The 19547-nt window shown below is 42.5% G+C and overlaps 1 pseudogene; it reads left to right on the plus strand.

The window, feature by feature from the left end:
- On the plus strand, positions 1–19398 carry LOC114879740 (annotated as a pseudogene).
- Positions 19399–19547: the final 149 nt, after the last annotated feature.

Consider the following 19547-nt stretch of genomic DNA (forward strand, 5'->3'; position numbering starts at 1 on the left):
AGAAATTTACTTTTTTCTATCGCTGTTCTTACGTATAACAAAATGACGGAATTTTGCGGGAAATAACGCAATTGAACGAATCGTCATCCGTTAAAGACGATCGATGAATCGAAAACCTCTGGATGGACGGTGATGGCGATGACGATGGCGACGCGGTGAGAGTAAACCTCTACGAACGTCGATGTGTGTGACATCACGCTTCATTGTTGGAGGTTTACGTCATTTTCGAGTCTGATGCTGTATCTATGTGTGGAATCTACACGCTACCCGACACACGCATACGGACTAGTGGCGGGAAGTAATAGAGACGAGAGAGGCGAAAAACACGCGAACGATCGTTGCGTCTGCGCGAAACGCGAGCATCTCGGTGTCTTATTCGACTAAAATTTACCTATTTTTCTGTAAATATCTTTCCCTCTAATTAGAAACGCGTCGAATCACGAACAACGCGTAATGTAAGAATTTACGTTGAAAGAAATCGAAAGAAAAAGAATTAACGATAAGAAAGAAAAGGAGAAAGGGTAGCTGTGTCGTTCGACCGAGCGGTGGGGGTAAACGAGAAGGATAGAACGAGCGAGGGAAACAAGGGAAAGAGAGAGACGGTCCGAGAGATAGTAAAGGACAAGGATACGAAGCGCGACGTTCAACAGTAGTAGCGCTGATTTGTGATTTCATCGATGGATACTGATTTCGAGGGTACAACTCGATGCGAATTGAATATAGTGCGCTTTCGTCTAGTCGTATACCTGTTCTTTTTTTTTTTTTTCGCGGGCGTTTAACCCAAGCTTGATTTACAACCAGTGTCGGGGGAAATTTTGACGAATATGTAATTTGTTTGTGATCCGCTCGTAGGCAGTATCTCTTCGAACGACGCGTTCTTACATTTTAAATATAACGGTGTATAAATAAGTATGAGCAATAGCGGGAGTGCACAAGCGAACTTCTCGCCGTTCATTTTTACCAACGATTCAAGCTTGATCGATGCATTTTTTATTCACACTTGAAACACGTCAATGAATGCGCATCAAATGCGGTCGGAATCGATGATTTTCTCCTCAAACTTTACCACATATGTTTTTCGTGCGTGGGCATGCAGCACCAAACTATCGTCAAGGTTAGTGTGCCTGACAGGCTCTCCATCGCCTCGCGATCTTACGCTACATTTTCAGTGGGTAGCAGTGATTAATTACAATAGATAATTAAGTGCCGTGTTTTAAAGTACGTATACGCTAATAGTAGTACACGGTTAACGTTTCAGGTAATTTTTTGTTTATACACCCTACGCTCGCACATTGTGCTTCTTTCTACTTGTTGTTACCAGAAGATAACTATATGTATTCAACAGAAATTGCTCCTGGTTATTTTTTTAAATTCTTTTCTTCCTTCGTTTGTCAGATTTTGATAACGCTAATCAATGATGACTGTATTTCTATGTATTCTGTATTTGTGAAAAAAAAAAAACAATCTTTTGTTTTCTTTGTACAGGAAAATTCAAAGTTCTCCTCAATTGGACGATTGAAAGATAAATACATTGGGAAAATAGAAATTTCTTGTGTAACACGCGATCGTTCGAACGATGAGGTCTTCTCGTGTATCTGTTGAAACACATGTCGATAGATATCGACTAAATCTATGTGAGTATGACTTCTTTCATTCTGACAAACCATTTCGCAGAACTGTGCAATCTGACTTCTCTTTCCACGCAGGGGAAGAAAGCATACGTAATGTTGTCGCTTGTAAACTGGACGCAGACATACAAAGAGTGGCGACTTGCTGAAGATTGTACGATTATTGGTTTCCATGCTTATATAATGCTTCAAGAATTTTATATATTTATCATTGAATTGGCACTGTTGTGCAACAAAGGGTAAGGAGACAGATGGTTTCATTTTATTTCTACGCCCAGCCAAGCTTCGAACAATTCGTGTCCCATTGTTGTAAGCAACGTTAGAATGTTCGCAAGACAAACAAATACGCACGTGTTACAGGCAGCGAGTAAGAAACAACCGGTTATAGTTAACCGCAACAAAAGATACTTAATCAACGATGCAGCGTAACGTGCTGTTCCTTGTTGCAAAAGGATTTGATATTTGGAAGTACGTGATACACGGTGATAAGTGTTGGATGGGGTTAATTTGCAGGATAAGCGTAACATTACCACACTCTAACCAAAGTCGATTTAATTTGATCAGTGATCAATAAAATTTATATCGAATCCTATTGCAAATGAATGAAAAAATTGGCTGGTACAGTTTGAGTGTGATAATACGTTGTAGAAGAAAGATTCTTTGATTTACTGGTGGGATGTATGCTTCATTCCAGAACAGCCGTTTCTATGAGCGCCTCTCGTCCGTTACACTGTGATGGAAAGGATAATAACAGCAAAAGTGGTTCAAGTAAGCGCACCTGTCATTTGTCATTTCTATACGTATCTACTTTGTTCGCAGATTGATATTACCATCTATATTTCTAATCGTTACACTCTGCAGATAGAATGGCATATGAGGTATTTCTGGGTGGATCTTGTAATCCAACCACATGGAGGTCAGAAATAGCGATACCGACTCTTCAGAGCCTCGGAATTACTTATTATAATCCCGTGGGTGTTCGCTTAATATTCTCCATCGAAGGGACACGATCTCGTTAGTACAATGACAATTGTGCGTTTTAGCAAGTCTCGCAGTGGGGACCGGAACTGATAGCTCAAGAATACGAAGCGAAACAGACGGCGAAAGTACTACTGTTTGTAATCGATAATCAGACACGCAACAGTGCTGGCATCATCGAAGCAGCTCAACTGGCAGCTACCCGACGGGAGTCCTTAATTGTTGTTATTTATCCGTATCGTCAGGGTCAAACGATACTCGGCGAGACTGTGTCCATTCAGTAAGCGTGTTTTATTTTATTTTATTTTTTTAATTTCTATGTAAATCGAATGCTATAATATACATTATTGCTCAGCGAATATTACGATCTGATGAATGGATTATTGGTACTTCAATATCTTATGGAGAGACAAAGGATACCGATATTTGAGAGCGTATCGGTCGCTCTTAATTGTACGTCCAAGGTAATCAGAGTCGACGATAACAAATAATCAAGCGTAATTAATTAACTCGGTGCCTTTTTAATTAATATTTTTTTAATTTCAAAATTTTCCCGCGGTTTTGAATATTTGAAAATTGAACGATTATTTCAATAATTGAAATTAAACAAAGAAAAGGCACCGAATTAATTTGTACACCTAATATCTTCTCTAATTAAAAAAAAATTATGTCTGCGTAGGTACTGCGCGAGGAGATAAACGTGCAGGATTTGCATACCGACGATGGCGTTAGATCAATTAAAATATCCTTCGGTCAAAACGGAATGGACACGGTGTAAGCTTTTCTTTTTCAATCCAGCTGTTAAAAAGAAGATAGTGACTAGTATATTTGGTATTAATTTATTGTTCCAGGACGCTCAGGGAGATTTTCAAATCCATGGACACAAACGACACTGGGAGCATCAACTTGGAAGAAGTAAGTTTTCCCTTGGTCGGTACGCTTCGGTAGAATTACCGTAACGCACGTTTAATTTTCTCTGTCGTTTCGTAGGCTTGGATAGCGTTACAATCGAGCGTGAAGTGCAACGTATCGGTGTCGGACCTTCTCAATGTCGTGAATAAATCGGGTAATAATGTTTGTACCATCTGTCGGTACAACAGAGACTCTATATTACCGACACGTGATAAAACAGGGCGAAGAGTACATTTTCTGGTATTTTCTATTGTTGCTTTTTTCGCGTGATTTTTTTAGAAACGTATAGGACGCTGATAGAAGATGGCTATCGAACAAAGAGAGATCCGACCCAGTTACGGATAAACTTTGAACAGTTTTGCGCGTTGGCAGCGGAATCATCGTGGAGGACGAAAAGCAACGGCGTCTCTTGTGAAAGTGAGATACCTTCAGTTTGGAGTATATTATGTAGGAAGGCTTCGAAATTTCTTCGCAGAGCTATCGTACAACCTTTTAACCGTTTCCTAGGTATTTTATCAATTCTCAAAAAAAATTTCCCAATGATCTCTGTAGAGTATAAAACGCGTATGAAAAAAAAAAAAAAAAAAAATGCGAACAGGTCGTCTCACGGGACGCTCGTGCCTCGATAAATGATTTTTTTTAGTCGAAAGCATTCGAGCAAATCGTGTACGATTCGTTCGAAACGTTCAACTTTTTAGATTGGACCAATTCCTTGGTGGCCGAGTCCGAGAAGAGGGACTTGTATGTTGGAGTAATCGGTAAAGATCAGTTTTGGTTAGAAACGAACGCAGCACCCTCGATCGAGTGAGCATTCGAGATGTAACGTTCTTTCGATATTCGTCATTAAGACAATATCGTCGAATTTACGTGTAAATCGTTTGATTTTTTAGATCCATGGGATTGACACTGTACAGAAGTTCAAGCGCGAACGAGTACAACGTTAAAGTATTGCCGCAGGAATTGCAAAAGATGAAAAATTCCAGGCTAATATTGTTGATAGTGCCGCAGCATTCGCGCGGTATCACCATAATGGCATTGGCAGCTCATTTGATTGGATTACGCGCTAAATTAGTCCTCTGCGTTCAAACGCTTCCCGAAGGTTGCGTAGTTTCTGGTGAAAAGGTGAGCGTGTTTCTCTTCTGACTATATACATATATTATAATAATGCGTAGGCGTGTACCTTGCTCCGCACCTTCCTGCATACAGTGGCAAGTAAAAGTATTCGTACACCGTTTAAAACAGAATACCGCGTTTAAAATTCAACCGAATGACTTGAGGTTTCTTGTGAAGTTATAAAAATTAATTTACCAAGATATGTGCTTTTGCTGTTTTAAAAAATTACAATTTGTTGAAATGGTGAGAAAAAAGTAGTGAAGGGTCATTTTTCAAATTTTGAAAATTATATTTGAAAATTTAAAATATGTCTTTTGTAGATTCAAATAAGTTATGTGTATGCTGAAAATTTTAGTAATTAATTTTGAGTAATTAAAATTAAAAGTAATTAATTTTAAGTAATTAAAATTTCCGAAAATCGCGACTTTTAATCAGGGCCGGCCCCTTCACATATGTGACATAAAAAAAAGTACCACAAATAAAATTTATAAAATTAACATTAAAGCGTGAATAACTAATTTAGATTAATATTCAAGTAAACATTACTCTTCTTGCATTCTTATAAATCGTCTTATGGGGGCACTGGACCTGGGGGGCCCTAGACGGCTGCCTAGTCTTCTTACGCCCAGCGCCGGCCCTGCTTTTTATTTAAGAACATGACTAGTTTAAAAAAGTTAAAAAATTGCCTTTTACTATTGTTCTACCGATTTCGACAAATAGTAATTTTTCAAATATTTTAGTAAATTAATTTTTATAGCTTCTCAAAAAATCTCAAGTCATTTGGTTCAATTTTAAACGAGGTATTCTATTTTAAACGGTGTGCGAATACTTTTGCGTCCGACTGTATATATATAATTTTTTTCCTTTTCATTCCCCACCTAACCTACCATTTTACCATCCACTTCCTGCCAGTTTCCATTCACTTCCATCTTATTCCATTCGATGACGTGTGTACTATGCCGTCTGTCTATATATAGAAAATCACCTTCTCATTTAGCTAACCGAACAAGCCAGGAAAGACTACAATCGGGGAAGAATGTACCTGTCGGACTATGCGACGCGCGAAGGTGTACCTGTTTTTCAGAATATCGCAGAAGCTTTGCAACACGCGATACAGCTAGTTCAACGTATTCGTTGATGTCTCTTCTTTTCTATTTTTTTTTTTTTTTCATACGAGTAAGCTTTTCGATTCATCGATTAATTTATTTTTACTGTTGCGATCATGTTCGACTAGCGAGCGGGATTCCCGACACGCGAGACGACGAGTTTTTTTCTACGAATCTTTCGAATTTAATTAAGGATAGTATTTCTTTATCGTAGAACGCATTCGGATCGAATCAGGCTTCCTCAGGGAAAGTGGTGATGTCCCAGATTCCCGCTCATCCCTGTAGGCGTCCAGGGGGCCCCATATATAGGGTGTTAAAAAATTCCCAAAGGGCTCTACACCGTTGGATAGATCACGGAAAATCGAAACGAAAAGTTCTGTAGCATTTTTCGATGGGATCAGTAGTTTAGCCACGTTTCGTTGTTGAAAATTGACCAATCAGCGCGCAGCTTGAGTGGCAAGACGCGCGGAGTGGGGGACAGCCTCCCCTGCCGCCGTCGAGCCACGCCCAGAGTCGAGGTGCGACGGCGGAGTCAGCCAACGGTGACTCTGCTTCCGTGTATTCCCCCACTCCGCGCGTTTTGCCACTCGAGCTGCATTGGTCAATTTTCAACAACGAAATGTGGCTAAACTACTGATCCGATTGAAAAATGCTACAGACCTTTTCGCTTCGATTTTTCGTGATCTGTCCAACGGTGTAGAGGTTTTCTGTATGTGTCTGTGCCCTTTCCCTATCCCACCAAAATTTGAATTCATTCTATAAAATTTAATGATTAAAACTTTAATATAATTGGTTTCTAAATCACTTTTAATATTAATATTATCAAAATTAGGATGTTAAGAATTCCTCCTTCTCCTATGTCGCTATTTTCCTTTGGGAAGACTGATATGATTAGGAGTGTACCGAACTGTAAATTTTATCCAAATCTCACGGTAGTCGAACATATTTATTTCTTTTCTCTCTCTCTCTCTCTTTCTCTCTCTCTCTCTCTCTAGCGATTCAACTCGATAGTTATTTTGTAACCTTCTTTGGTAACTGGTTGAGGATTGATATACGTGTACTGTATATAGATTCTTAGTTGTTTCTAACGATCTAATGAATACATAGTTAATTTGAACTTTGATAGGAGGAATGTCGTGAGAATGAATGGATGAATGAATTTTATCGCGTCAAATGTCTGCTGCGAGTATGTGGTACGCGTACGAATGCGAGTGTGTACAGACACGTACCTGTGTACGAACAGGCATCTTATCTAGCGTTACATTAACTGTGTTGTACGTCGTGACGCGTAACACGGGCGCACGTGTTCCCCGTGATCGACAAACGTTACGAGAAGATTGTAATTTTCAACACGCATATATTGTACGACGAGGATGCAGGACAAACAAAAACAAAGTGTATATAATACCTGTTACAGCGATTCGGCGCTCAATCGGTTAGAATCGAATTTAACTGGCTCAATCTATATTTTTTCTTTCTTTCTCTCCGCCCCCTCTTCCTCGTGAAATAAGAAAGAAACGATGCTACTCTTATTTCTACCTTGCGTTTCTCCCGGTACGAAAGGTGTAAAAATTTACCAGCTACTTTGATTTCGATGCGTTATCGGTCCTTTTAACGAAATAGTATCGGTATATGTTCTTTAAAGAAAGCAAAACTGGTATCATGGCCGGCAGGAACAGAGGTATGTACACGGCGTATCTGAAATCAGAGAGGAAAAGGTAGAGAAGGTATCAATAAGACTGTATCGTCCACGTTTTTTCGGGAGGCTTACTTTTGATCCTCCGGAAAATACAGCAAAGCCAGCAGCGTGGGATCGGAGAACGCTGCTTCTGCGGTGACGAACGCCTCTTTGCTCGACAAGAAGGCTTCTCCCAGGTCGCCGCGAGCTAGCTGTTCTGCCGAGCTCTCTACTAAACTTAGAGCAGTCTTTATTCTGTTTCCCACCACGTCGGTAATCACGATGTTACCGATCTCCTGAAGAAGTCGAGCGAGAGATTGCAAAGTTAACTTGGCCGAGGTTAGCTGCTCGACCGTGCGAACGCGTAGAAGAGCATCGACCTCCCAGTCGCGTGGCTTCAGTCCTACCAGAGGGACGGTGGTAACGCCGTTCAGGAATTTCTATAAAAAAAATGGCTTGTGTAAAAATGGTCAGTATTTAAATATGAAGGGTCAGTATTTAAATCCTTTGGTCAGTAATACAGGTGCCCACTTAAGCGTCCACAGTCGGGACCGAATACTGACGCTTAAATGGGGAGGTGACTTCTGCGAATTCAACTGAAGGAAGGAGAGGAGATGAGTGCGAGTAGGATACCTATATTCTATACGTGCGAATGCGGCGGGCAATTCGAACGTCATTTGTCATTCCAAATCCATGATTGTAAGGCCGCGATTCCACATGCGTGAAAACTTCGACATGTGTGGAACTTCTGTTTCCAAGAATTGGTGGGGATAGCGATGGACTCTTATGTGGGCAAAAATGCGGACGCCTAACTGGGCACCTCTGTAGCTCTTTATTTATACTAGGGATGTGCAGGTACCTGATATTACGAGCTCGGGCGGGTGTCCGACACACCCGTGCAGTCGGGTAGCCGACTGTTTCGGGTCAGGTCGGATAAAGTCGGGCAGATTCGGATGAGCCCCCGCGGGCCGCGGTCCGCGACCCAACTCTCATGTACTTGTTAATGCTTGCAGTAAGCATGTTCAAAATCTATTTTGTACAAAATGAACATACAAATGACATGGAACGAAATTCATTTCAAATAAATTCTTATTCCAAAATTCCACATAAAACAGATTTTGCGCATGCTTATTGCAAGTATTAACAAGTACACAAGAATTAGGCCGCGGCTCGCGGCCCGCAGGAGCTCGTTCGAATCTGCCCGACTTTATCCGACCTGACCCGAAACAGTCGGGCTACCCGACTGCACGCATGTATCGGACACCAGCCCGAACCGACCCGATTAGTCGGGCCACACATCACTAATTTATACTGACCATTTTGGTAATGAAATACTGACCGAAAATGGATTTAAATACTGACCATTTAATTTGTCAACCGACTTCGAAAAAGGCGGAGGTTACTCAATTCGATCAGTATATATATTTTTGCCATTAAAAATGGCTTATAAAGACGCTACAAGCTGCCTTGTTAGTTTACCGGTTCTGGAATGCCTAGAAGAAGCTTCAGCTGAGCCAGGAAGGTTCCAACGACAGTAGCCTCTTCAGGGAAGATAGCAGCGATCGAACCGTTGCCTTTTGCGGCCACGCAGGCTTCCACGGGCGGATTGATCAACACTACGCCACCCCACCTACACGCAAACACAGGCGATTTCAATTCTTCTCACGCACCTTCACTTTCGCTTTCATCCTAACGTTTCAATGGTCAAGGTATTACCTTGGCGAAAGGAACGCTTCGACGTTGGCGTTGGATTTCAACCTGCGACCTAACCGCGTGTAAATATGGAGCGGTGCAGTGTCGCAGGGAACAGCATAGATGACAAAACTGATGGTAGGATGAAGACTGACTTGCGAGGCTGAAACGTACACGTCTCGGTTATTCTCTCCGCTATTGCTATCGAAGACAGATTATTGTTTAAAGTGACCCTAGTGGGGTTTTATAACCCGCTCTGCCATTCCCAAACCTTTGCTTATAGCGGCGATGCTATCGAAGACAGATTATTGTTTAAAGGGACCCCAGTGGGGTTTATAACTCGCTCTGCCGTTCCCAAGCCTTTGCTCATAGCGGCGATGCTATCGAAGACAGATTATTGTTTAAAGTGACCCTAGTGGGGTTTTATAACCCGCTCTGCCGTTCCCAAACCTTTGCTTATAGCGGCGATGCTATCGAAGACAGATTATTGTTTAAAGTGACCCTAGTGGGGTTTTATAACCCGCTCTGCCGTTCCCAAACCTTTGCTTATAGCGGCGATGCTATCGAAGACAGATCACGTACCCAATTTCTTCTCTAAAGGTGTGATTAGTTGTGGTAAGACGTCTTCTGGTAACGCGAAATGCCTGCCTAACGGCCCGCTATCGGGCACTCGTTTCGGATTAACGTCTAAAGGAAGATAGTACAACCATTGAGACTTCACGGAGAAGTTACTGAAGATTGAAAGCTCGTCGAGGAACGGTTCCACGTATTCTAAGGAAATCAGAAGAACAGGAATTAGAAAGAATGAAGAAAATTTGTAAAGTGTGTGAGCTGCTCCTTTACCCACCCTCGGTGATCGTGCGAAGGTCCCAGGTGATCCTTAATTTCTCTGGATCAGGATTAACGAGCGTGATTAACACGTCGTACGCGGGGCTAGCAGGGAATCTTCTTCTGTTTTCGTCGTCTAAACTGTACTGAGTCGGCTCGGTAAGCGCGTTTTTCGTTAGAGTCAACGATTTCTCTAGCAACATCCATTCCGACAATACTCGGATCAAAGTGAAGGCGGCTGGAACGAAAAGAACAGTCTGTAAACTTGGAAGAAATGAATCAAAGAATATATATTTATATACAGAATCGAGCAAAGTAGGCTTCCCCAGGAAAAATGGCGATGTAGTTCTTAAATTCCAATTGTGATGATGGCAGACCATGGAGAGAGGCCCAATTTTAATTGTCAACAAATTAAATGGTCAGTATAAAAATACTAAACGGTGAGTAACTATTACTGACAAAGGATTTAAATACTGACCCTTCATATTTAAATACTGACAAAAAGGGATTAAAATACTGACCAGTAAAATACAAGCCATTTTAATTCGCAACCGAGAAATAGAAAATCAAATTTTCCCGCGTGAGCGTTTAAACGCAAGTAGTGGGGGGATCCCAGACCTATATATAGGGCCTCATTACCTACATTGCCATTCTGCAGGGGACCGCCTAGGAGGAAGAGGAGGCCTAGCATGCTCGGTAACCCTACTATACCGGTATTCGTGGAGAAATAAAGGGTTCTTTTCGAGCCGACGAGAACCGCGTCATTCAAATTGTTCGTCTCCAGGAGTAAAAGCTGACCAACATCGAGGTCGAAAGTGGACGCTATTTTCTCGAGCTCGTGGGTCGTGAACGCAGTCGCCATCAAACTGCTCGATATCACACGGTGCTTCACTTCTACTCGATAAACATCTATAAAAAGAACACTATTAGAAATGATCCTATATAGATATTGCTTCTTTCATTCTAGTCACCGGCATCTTGGAAGGCTTCCGTTATGTCGCGAGCCAACGACTCGGCTCGCTCTCGAGAAAGAGCGACGACCAGTAATTCCGTTTTAATTTCTAGCCGCAGTTCCGATAGTCGTTCGATCCCATCGTAGGGGAGGGAAACCCGCGGCACCGCGGTCGTATGCCACCAAAGGGGAACTCCGATGCCCAGCAGCAACACAGCGAAGGATATGCTCGCATAGATCCTATATCTCTCTGAAAATATAGGATCAATCGTTAGATAGTCAAGGTTTGCGACGCAGTTGGACTGTGCAACCTTGAATCGGGTCCAAAACATGTCCCGAGTTCGTTTGCTCGCGTCTATCAGAAACAAAGATAATTTCTTCTTTCTTCCTACTCTCACGTTTATCGCTGTTATGAAGTAAGCGCAACGTACTGCTCACCGATCACAAGAAGTCCCGTGAGAATGACGCAAGCTGATTGGCCGCGCCCCACCACAGCTCACTCAGTCCTGCCGTATGATTGGTCGAAGCGGTCGCGTCTACTATTTAGACTCGTATAAAACTAGGGTGTTATTCGATGTGTGCGCAGTATCTCCTTTTGCCCCTGCGATGTCCCGCGAGACTTCTTGTGTTCGATGCACGGTACATTTACTCGGTTTCTGTACCGAACCCACCCATTCGCGTACAAGGTCGATAAGAATGCACTCACGGTGCAAATAAACGAGATAGGCGCACTTAATGACTAACAATTATCAATACAAGGAAAATGGTTAATAACTTTGGTTTGTTGACACAGGCTTCATCCCGCGGCTGGGTCAGCCTGTACTTTTGTTTCCCAACAAAATAATGTATATTATTAAAGTACAATGGAATCCGGTTGTTATGATCAATTTGGGATTTGCAGTTTCTTTTTTTTATTTTTCGCTTGGTTTCGTGAGTGGGGGGAAACTGTTACCAGGGGCAAGATGGCGGGCCCCTTTCCCGGATATACATGAGCAGTCCTAAGTGGTGTTACTGAAGGGAAGTTAAGGGAAAAATTGATATGTGGTAGAAGAGAGGATTTTAGTTTCTGATTTTTTTTTTTTTTTTCGCAATGAGGTCGGGAGATAGGGAGGTTGTGCCCTAACCTCCAGGACTCCTGTATAACTAATAAAAGAAATTTATCTTGGCGTTACCGACATGAATGTAATTGTTGGATGATTTGAGTGGGGAGCAGGAAAATTTTCAAAAAACCTGCTAACATAGTAATCAGAGAAGAAAAATTAGGAAATAGATAGAGGGAGCACTAGGGGCACCAGTGCACATACCGGGCTAAAGCCATGGATTTGCAGTTTCTGATAAGATTGTGATAAGAATTGATCCTCGGACGGCGGACCATGGAGAAAGCCCCAAGACAACGGGCTCTGAAGACCCACGATTCTAATTTAACTCTTTAGGTACATTTGACGACTCACACTCGTCATGCACATCAAATAAATCTATACCCAAAGGATTAATCACACTATTCCTCTAAAAATTATTCTTCCAATAGATGAAACTCGGATGGCGGACCATGGAGAACCGCGATTCTAATATAATTACATTGTTCCTCTAAAAATTATTCTTCCAATAGATGAAACTCGGACGGCGGACCATGGAGAGAGCCCCAAGACGGCGGGCCACAAAGAGCCACAATTCTAATTTAATCACATTTTCCTCTAAAAATTATTCTTCCAATAGATAAAACTCTTTCGTTTAAAAAATATATATTTAATTATAAGTTAATATCCTTCCGATAGACCTAGGTTCTATTGTTCAAGGATCAAAAGCTACGCAGCCGGGAAAGACCCATTTACTCTAAGTATTCTTATCGTGCATTCGTGTAAACCATAAAAGGTATGTTAATTTTTTAAGAATTCTTATCGTCCGTTCCTCAAATATAATTGTCACAATTGATAACAATAACCGAAGTTTAGGCAGACGTTTGACTGATTGTATGTAAACTGTTTTAAGACCGACTGATAATGACAACAGCCGATCGGCGACGTTATTCGTGACACGATATTAAGAAAATCCCGTACTGTTGCAACACATGCATCGTGACGCTGCACTGTCTTTTCGAAAGTACATCATACGTACAAAGGAGAGTGGCTAACGGTGAACCTGTAAGTGTAACGTTTACAGAAATTGCGAAGTTACTCTTATTAATATACACAGCCGTCGCGCGTCGTATTATTACAAAAAGTTTCGAAACAAGTTATAATTAGTCGACGAACAGTTAAGAAGAAGGCTAAAGCCCGGCCCGATCGCGTGATTCGCCCTGTATCTTGTATCAAACATCGTCCTCCTTGCACATACAATGCGTCACGTAATAAACACGAGGACAAACGGTAGCGTGAGCAGGATTAATTACCCAATTAAATTGATTTAAACGCCACGCGTACTCTATTTTGCTTCGTTAAAGTATGCATGTCGTAGCAAGGGCCCAAGAATTTGATTCGAGGCTGTACGAACCCTGAACCCTAGAAAGACCAATGAGAGGAGGGGTCTTCTTTTAAGCAAAAAATTTCTAAAAAATTGTATATTTTCATTTCTATCTTCGAGTGATTTTAATTTAGCGAAGTTTTTATTAAAAAGAAATGAATCGCACGAGAGCCGGTCTTTCTAGGGTCGAAGTAGGCAACTCCCTGACTCTAATCTAGAGTAACCGCCCGTTCTACTATTGGGGACGCGTGCCATCGAGTTTTCTCGAAACGCAAAAAGAAACTCGACCGATCGCGAACCGTCCATCGGCTGCTTTCCCGATGCTGATCGCAGTACCGTGATACCACGTGGCTGATCGGTAGTTTACACGCTGCCGCTTACAAGAGCATCGACGTATCAAGGTCGAGGGACGGGGAACACATTCGTATATCGTTTAGTCGTCGGTTCGGCTCGGTTCGCTTATTAGTCGTCGGGGAATCAGTCAAAACGGGCACGGAGCGCGGACCTCAAAGAGAAACCGAGAAAACCGGCTGAAAAAGGAGGCGCGCAAGGTGGACAGGGCAGCAGGAATAAGACAAAAGTGGAAGAGGAACAAAAAGAAGAGGCTAAGATCGAGACAAAGAGAGAGAAAGAGCGAAGGAGAGGGGTGATAGCTTAATCACGAGAGGCCCGACTCCCTGCGTGCCTTTCAGAGAAACGAACGAGTGGTGCAGAAGAGTGCGTGCATCGGTCAATAGTGGACCTCGATTCGGTAAAAATCGACTGATATTTCGTTTCTATATCGGTGGTAGACCCCTCGGGACAGTGCGCCGAAAAACGCGGGAAGAATAACGATTCAACTCGAAAATTCGAATCCGCGTTTTACTCGCCGCTGGCATGCAACGATCAATCCTACGATCGATCTCAATTGATACTGGCTGCATGCTCGTTGCTCCGATTTTTTTTTTTTTTTTATTAATCGACCATGGCCAACGATCAGACGCTTTCAAACGGTAGACAATGTTTTCGAACGGAGACGATGAAATTTACAATGACAACACGCGTCGATGAAATTTCAAACGTCAACATTACTCGCGTTACGTTCGAGCGTTGATTGTTTTCAGTTTTCGAATTTAAAAGCGAAACTCGAGGGCGCGTTTCGTTGCGTCGAAGAAAAATAAAAGATTACATATCAATCAACCAATCGTTTTTTAATTCCTCGCGTTCGCTCTGTACGTTGATATACGGTCGCGCTATCGCGCTCGTCGATCGGTACAATTACCGACGATATTTTAGAAATTGACGCGTACACGATAACATTTAAGGTTGCTCGTACGGTAAAGAATAGCCGCAGGAGGAGCGCAACGGTTAAGACACAAAGTTCCGGGTAAATACGTGAAACGCGGTGCAACGCGGTAGCAGGGTTACATGACCTGGCTTTGCTGGCAGACCTTCGGGGTCAATCTCGTTCGGTGCCGCTTAACGAAATTACTTAGCCGGTAATCCGAGCAGTCGGGACAAAAGAAACGACGAAGAGGGCAACGGCGATCGGGTCGGGGACAGGTCGGAGGAAGCGAGGTTGCGCAACTCTTAGCACCGACGATTTGACTAAGGAAACAATAAGAGTTCACCTTCGATTTCGAAATGTCCCCGATACCCATGAAGAACGCGCGCCTAACTTTCGCTCGCTTCCTAGCAATTTGAATCGAAGGCGAGAGTAGATAAAGGGGTCATATAACCATTTTTTTTTACTGCAGTGTCATCCATATGCGGATGACACTTGAATTTCTGTAGGAATCCATCGCTAATTAGATTCTTAAGTATTAAATACTTGAAAGTATTATTATCACTGTCAACTGCAATGAAATTTTATAATAACTCACTTTTAATTGCAGAAATGGAATCTTTACATCAACTTTGCTTTAAATAATTAATCTGTGATTAGACACCTACATCCACTCTTACGTTCAATTAAGAAGGATTCGGATCCTTTTGTTTATCGACAGTAGATAAGATAACGTATACAATGTCGATAATTTTCCTAAAAAAGTAAGAAGCAGACCATGGAAGGAGCCCCAAAAGCGCGGACCATGGAGAGAGACACAATTCTAATTTAATACACTTTTATATTTTTTACCTTTTTAGAAAAAGGGTCAACAACTGTATACGTTATCCCAGGGGTGGGCAATTGTTTTGGCTCGGGGGCCACCTTGTGGAAGCGGAGGTTAGCGTAGGGCAGCACCTTTTAGAATGATTGCATTCATTAGTTAACTTTGCATTTCAGTTTAATGTAAATCTGGCCGTCCGTTCGGGTATATGCAATTAATCTATCCACTCCCCAGCAACCACCACCACCCAGGTGGCGGGGAGCGGAAAAACTGTCAACTCATGTTATTTCAAATCATCGTATTCAGGTACGGAAGACCCAACACCGGATCCTTTGTCGGCGTGTAAGGAGTTTTGCTCTAGGACGCTCTTACTTTTATCAAGCTAACCTGAGTGGGCTCCCAGCTACACCCACCACTGTCTTAGCGGGCCACAAAAAGCTCTTAGCGGGCCGCTATTTGCCCACTCCTGCACCACCCTATACCATTTTGCCTGTACAACGATACACTTTTCCAGGCAAAGGTCTTCCGACTCGACGAGGAGAGATGTCCGGCCGCCAGCCAGACGATCCATACCCGGAGATCATCGAACCACCAGGCAGAAGGTACGCAGAAGATCCATCGTTCCTGCGAATCGACAATTAATCTGCGCTTCCGCCTAAACTCTCCGCGCTTCTTCTCCTTTCTCCTTCTTTCTATTCCCCGATCGCTCCACCACTTGAATACATTATTCGTTTCAGTGAGGGAAAAAGCGCCGCTGATCTTTCCTCGGTGTTGGTTGTTTCAGAAGGGCCGACAGTTTCGGCAAACTGTTGGTTCGATTTGTATCCATTTACTGGAAATCGCTCGTGATCGTGTTATGGCCGCTGATTCTGTTACCCCTCGTCATCATCGAAGCAACCGAGGTTCGTCAACACGATACTCTATAATTCTATGTCTCTCATTTCTCTTTCCTTTGCGTGTGCGTTCTTTCCACCCTCGCTCTTACTTAATCTCTCTCTCTCTCTCTCTGTTCTGTTGCAATTTTTCTGCTTGTGTATACGCTATGAAAAAGAATACGTATCCGATTGAATGCAGGCGATAGCGATGCGGTGCCTGTACGTGGTCGGTATAATGGCAATATTCTGGATGACCGAGGTGCTACCGTTACCGGTCACAGGTTTGATCCCCATCGTACTCTATCCGCTGATGGGTATAATGAGCACAGGTGACACTTGCGCTTGCTACATGAACGACACCACGATGATGTTTATCGGTAGCATGGTGATTGCAATCGTCATCGAAAACTCTGGCCTGCATATGCGTGTAGCGCTGCTGATCATTAAGACGATCGGTTGCAGTCATCGAAGGTACCGTCTCTGATCATTTCGCTCGTATCATCCTTTCACGCACCGCGATACATCTTTTTCTGCAAACGAGTACATAGTAAATACACCTGGTGTCATCCGGCGCAGACATACCTGTACAAATATACAAATCCCTCGCGTGTAGATTAACCCTGGGCCTCTTCTTCGTCACCATGTTCCTGTCCATGTGGATTTCCAACACCGCAGCTACCGCCATGATGTTGCCTATCGTTGAGACTGTTCTCCTGGAACTGGAAGCGGTAAGCTATTATACTGTACAAAGGAGAACCCTTCTTAATGTCTGCCCGCTTGTCTTCGTGTTTCTAGCAAGGCTTGGGTGACATGTTCGTTTCCGAGGAGAACGCGGAAGATAATACAGAACCGTAGGTAGCAGCAAAATTCATTAAACCCGGTCTCAATTATATCTCCGCCTTCTAGCCGTCTGTTTGCAGGGTTAAAAAGCCGACCAACATCACCATGGTGTATTATCTCGTGGCGGCGTATGCTTCTAGCCTGGGAGGCATAGGCACGTTGGTTGGAAGTGGTACCAATTTAACCTTGAAAGGATTCTTCGAGAAGTAAGCGTAGCCCTTCCTTCATCGTTTATCCTTCTGAGTATAGCTTGATCTTTCTATTTCATTCTACAGGCGCTTCCCGGATAGTGCAGGCATCAGTCTTACCTCCTGGATGCTCTATTCGGTTCCACCCATGCTCCTCATGAGTTTCCTCACTTGGCTGTGGCTTCAGATCATGTACATGGGATTGTTCAGGCCCAGAAGCAAGGACGCGCTTGCCATCGACATTGGCAGCCAAGGTGAACGCGTGGCAGCGGCTGTGATTGAGAAGAAATACAAAGAGCTAGGATCTGTTACGTGGCACGAAACTACTGTCGGTGTCCTCTTCGTTACCGTTGTGTTATTGTGGTTCTTCAGGAGCCCTGGATTCGTACGAGGTTGGCCAACTTACATCACTAATTTGTACGTATCGCCTTTCCATCGTCCTATATCTCCTACACCATGCTTTCTTAGTACTGTATACTTGCTGGTACAGATAGTATTAAGCGTCTTCTCTTTCAGACAAGTCAAAGACTCGACGGCAGCCATTTGTGTCTCCATTCTCTTCTTCATCTTGCCATCGAAGCTTGATTTTCTTCGGTCCTTCGATTCGGATCCCGCCAACCGTCCAACAAAATGTTCACCCGCCATGATCACTTGGAAGATGATACACCAGAAGATGCACTGGAGCTTGATCTTAGTACTGGGCGGTGGATTCGCAATATCGGCTGGCAGTACTACCTCCAAATTATCTTCAATCATTGGGAACGCTTTGATCGGTTTGCAGTCGATAAATCCACTCGCTATACTATTTATTGTTTGCGCGTTTGCAGAAACTGCGACGGAATTGACCTCTAACGTTGCGGTTGCGAATATCATCCTTCCGGTTCTGGCAGAAATGGTAAGAGATTTCCATTCAATTATTCCTTTGGTAAATACTTATGAGGGAAACTACCAAAGTGTAACGCTCACTTATTAATGAAACTTTGCCACCTAGTAGAGCTCGTCGAGCTGAACACGCCTATACCCCATTTTAGGGGTAGACGGTTAATTGTTTAAAAGATATTAACAATTAAAGTTAGTTATGCACACACAAACGGTTAGCTCCGCGGTTAAACACATGACTCGCAATCTAAACGTCCACGGTTCAAATCCTTGGTTCCCAACATTTTTTTTTTTTATAATACTTTTTATGTAATAGTTATTCAAAAAGAGACAAATTATCATAAATAAAAAAAAAAAAAATGTTGGGTACCGAGGATTTGAACCGAGGATCTGTATATTGTGAGTCATAACCGTGGAGCTAACCATTTCTATGTGTGAGTTTGTCATACTTCAGAAAGTAAGGAGTAACTAACTTTAATTGTTTATATCTTTTAAACAATTAGCAGTCTGCCCCCAAAATGTTTTATTAATAAGTGAGCATTACTCTTGGGTAGTTCCCTTCGTTAGAATGATTTTTATTATTTTTTTATCTTGCTTTCATTCTATACTCGTGTCTGGTTTCAGTGCGTTGCTATGAGATTGCATCCTTTGTACTTGATGCTGCCAGCTACTCTCTGTTGCTCCTTTTCATTTCATTTACCAGTGGGCACACCACCAAATGCAATCGTCACTGCTGCTGGTCACATAAAAACCAGAGATTTTGCTATAGCTGGAATTGGTCCTAGTGTTATAACGCTTATCGTCACGGCACTTGCGTTTTCCACTTGGGGCACCTTCATTTTCAACCTATCAGAGTTTCCTGGTTGGGCAACGTAAACCACTCGCACACTTGCAAATTGCCTACCATTCTTTCCTCGTGTTTTTAGCCGTGACATGACGCGTTACGATCGAATACTTATCGCTAAATCTATTTAGCGCTCGTTAACGCTCCAGTATTTTAGTAGCATTTCAATCAATCAAATTATATAACATTAAATCGATCCTAAACTTTGTTCCGCCTTGGAAACTTGCCAGGAATGTCGATTGTATATTTATAGTATTTTATGACACAGAATTTAGTTCCTTTACCTTAAAAAATAACTAAAGAAGTGAAGAAAGTAATAAAGTGTAACTTACCATCGACCGATGTCTCATAACCTATAACGTCCACTTCTTCTCCCATGCTATACTCGATTTGCTTCTTTTAAAATGAACAGTCCAAAACTATAACCTTGTGTTCCTCAATCTTCTGATTATAGACACTAATTATCAATGATTGTTAATACAAATAC

The sequence above is a fragment of the Osmia bicornis genome, chromosome 16, assembly GCF_907164935.1.
Source record: "Osmia bicornis bicornis chromosome 16, iOsmBic2.1, whole genome shotgun sequence".
In the NCBI taxonomy this organism is placed as follows: Eukaryota; Metazoa; Arthropoda; class Insecta; order Hymenoptera; family Megachilidae; genus Osmia; species Osmia bicornis.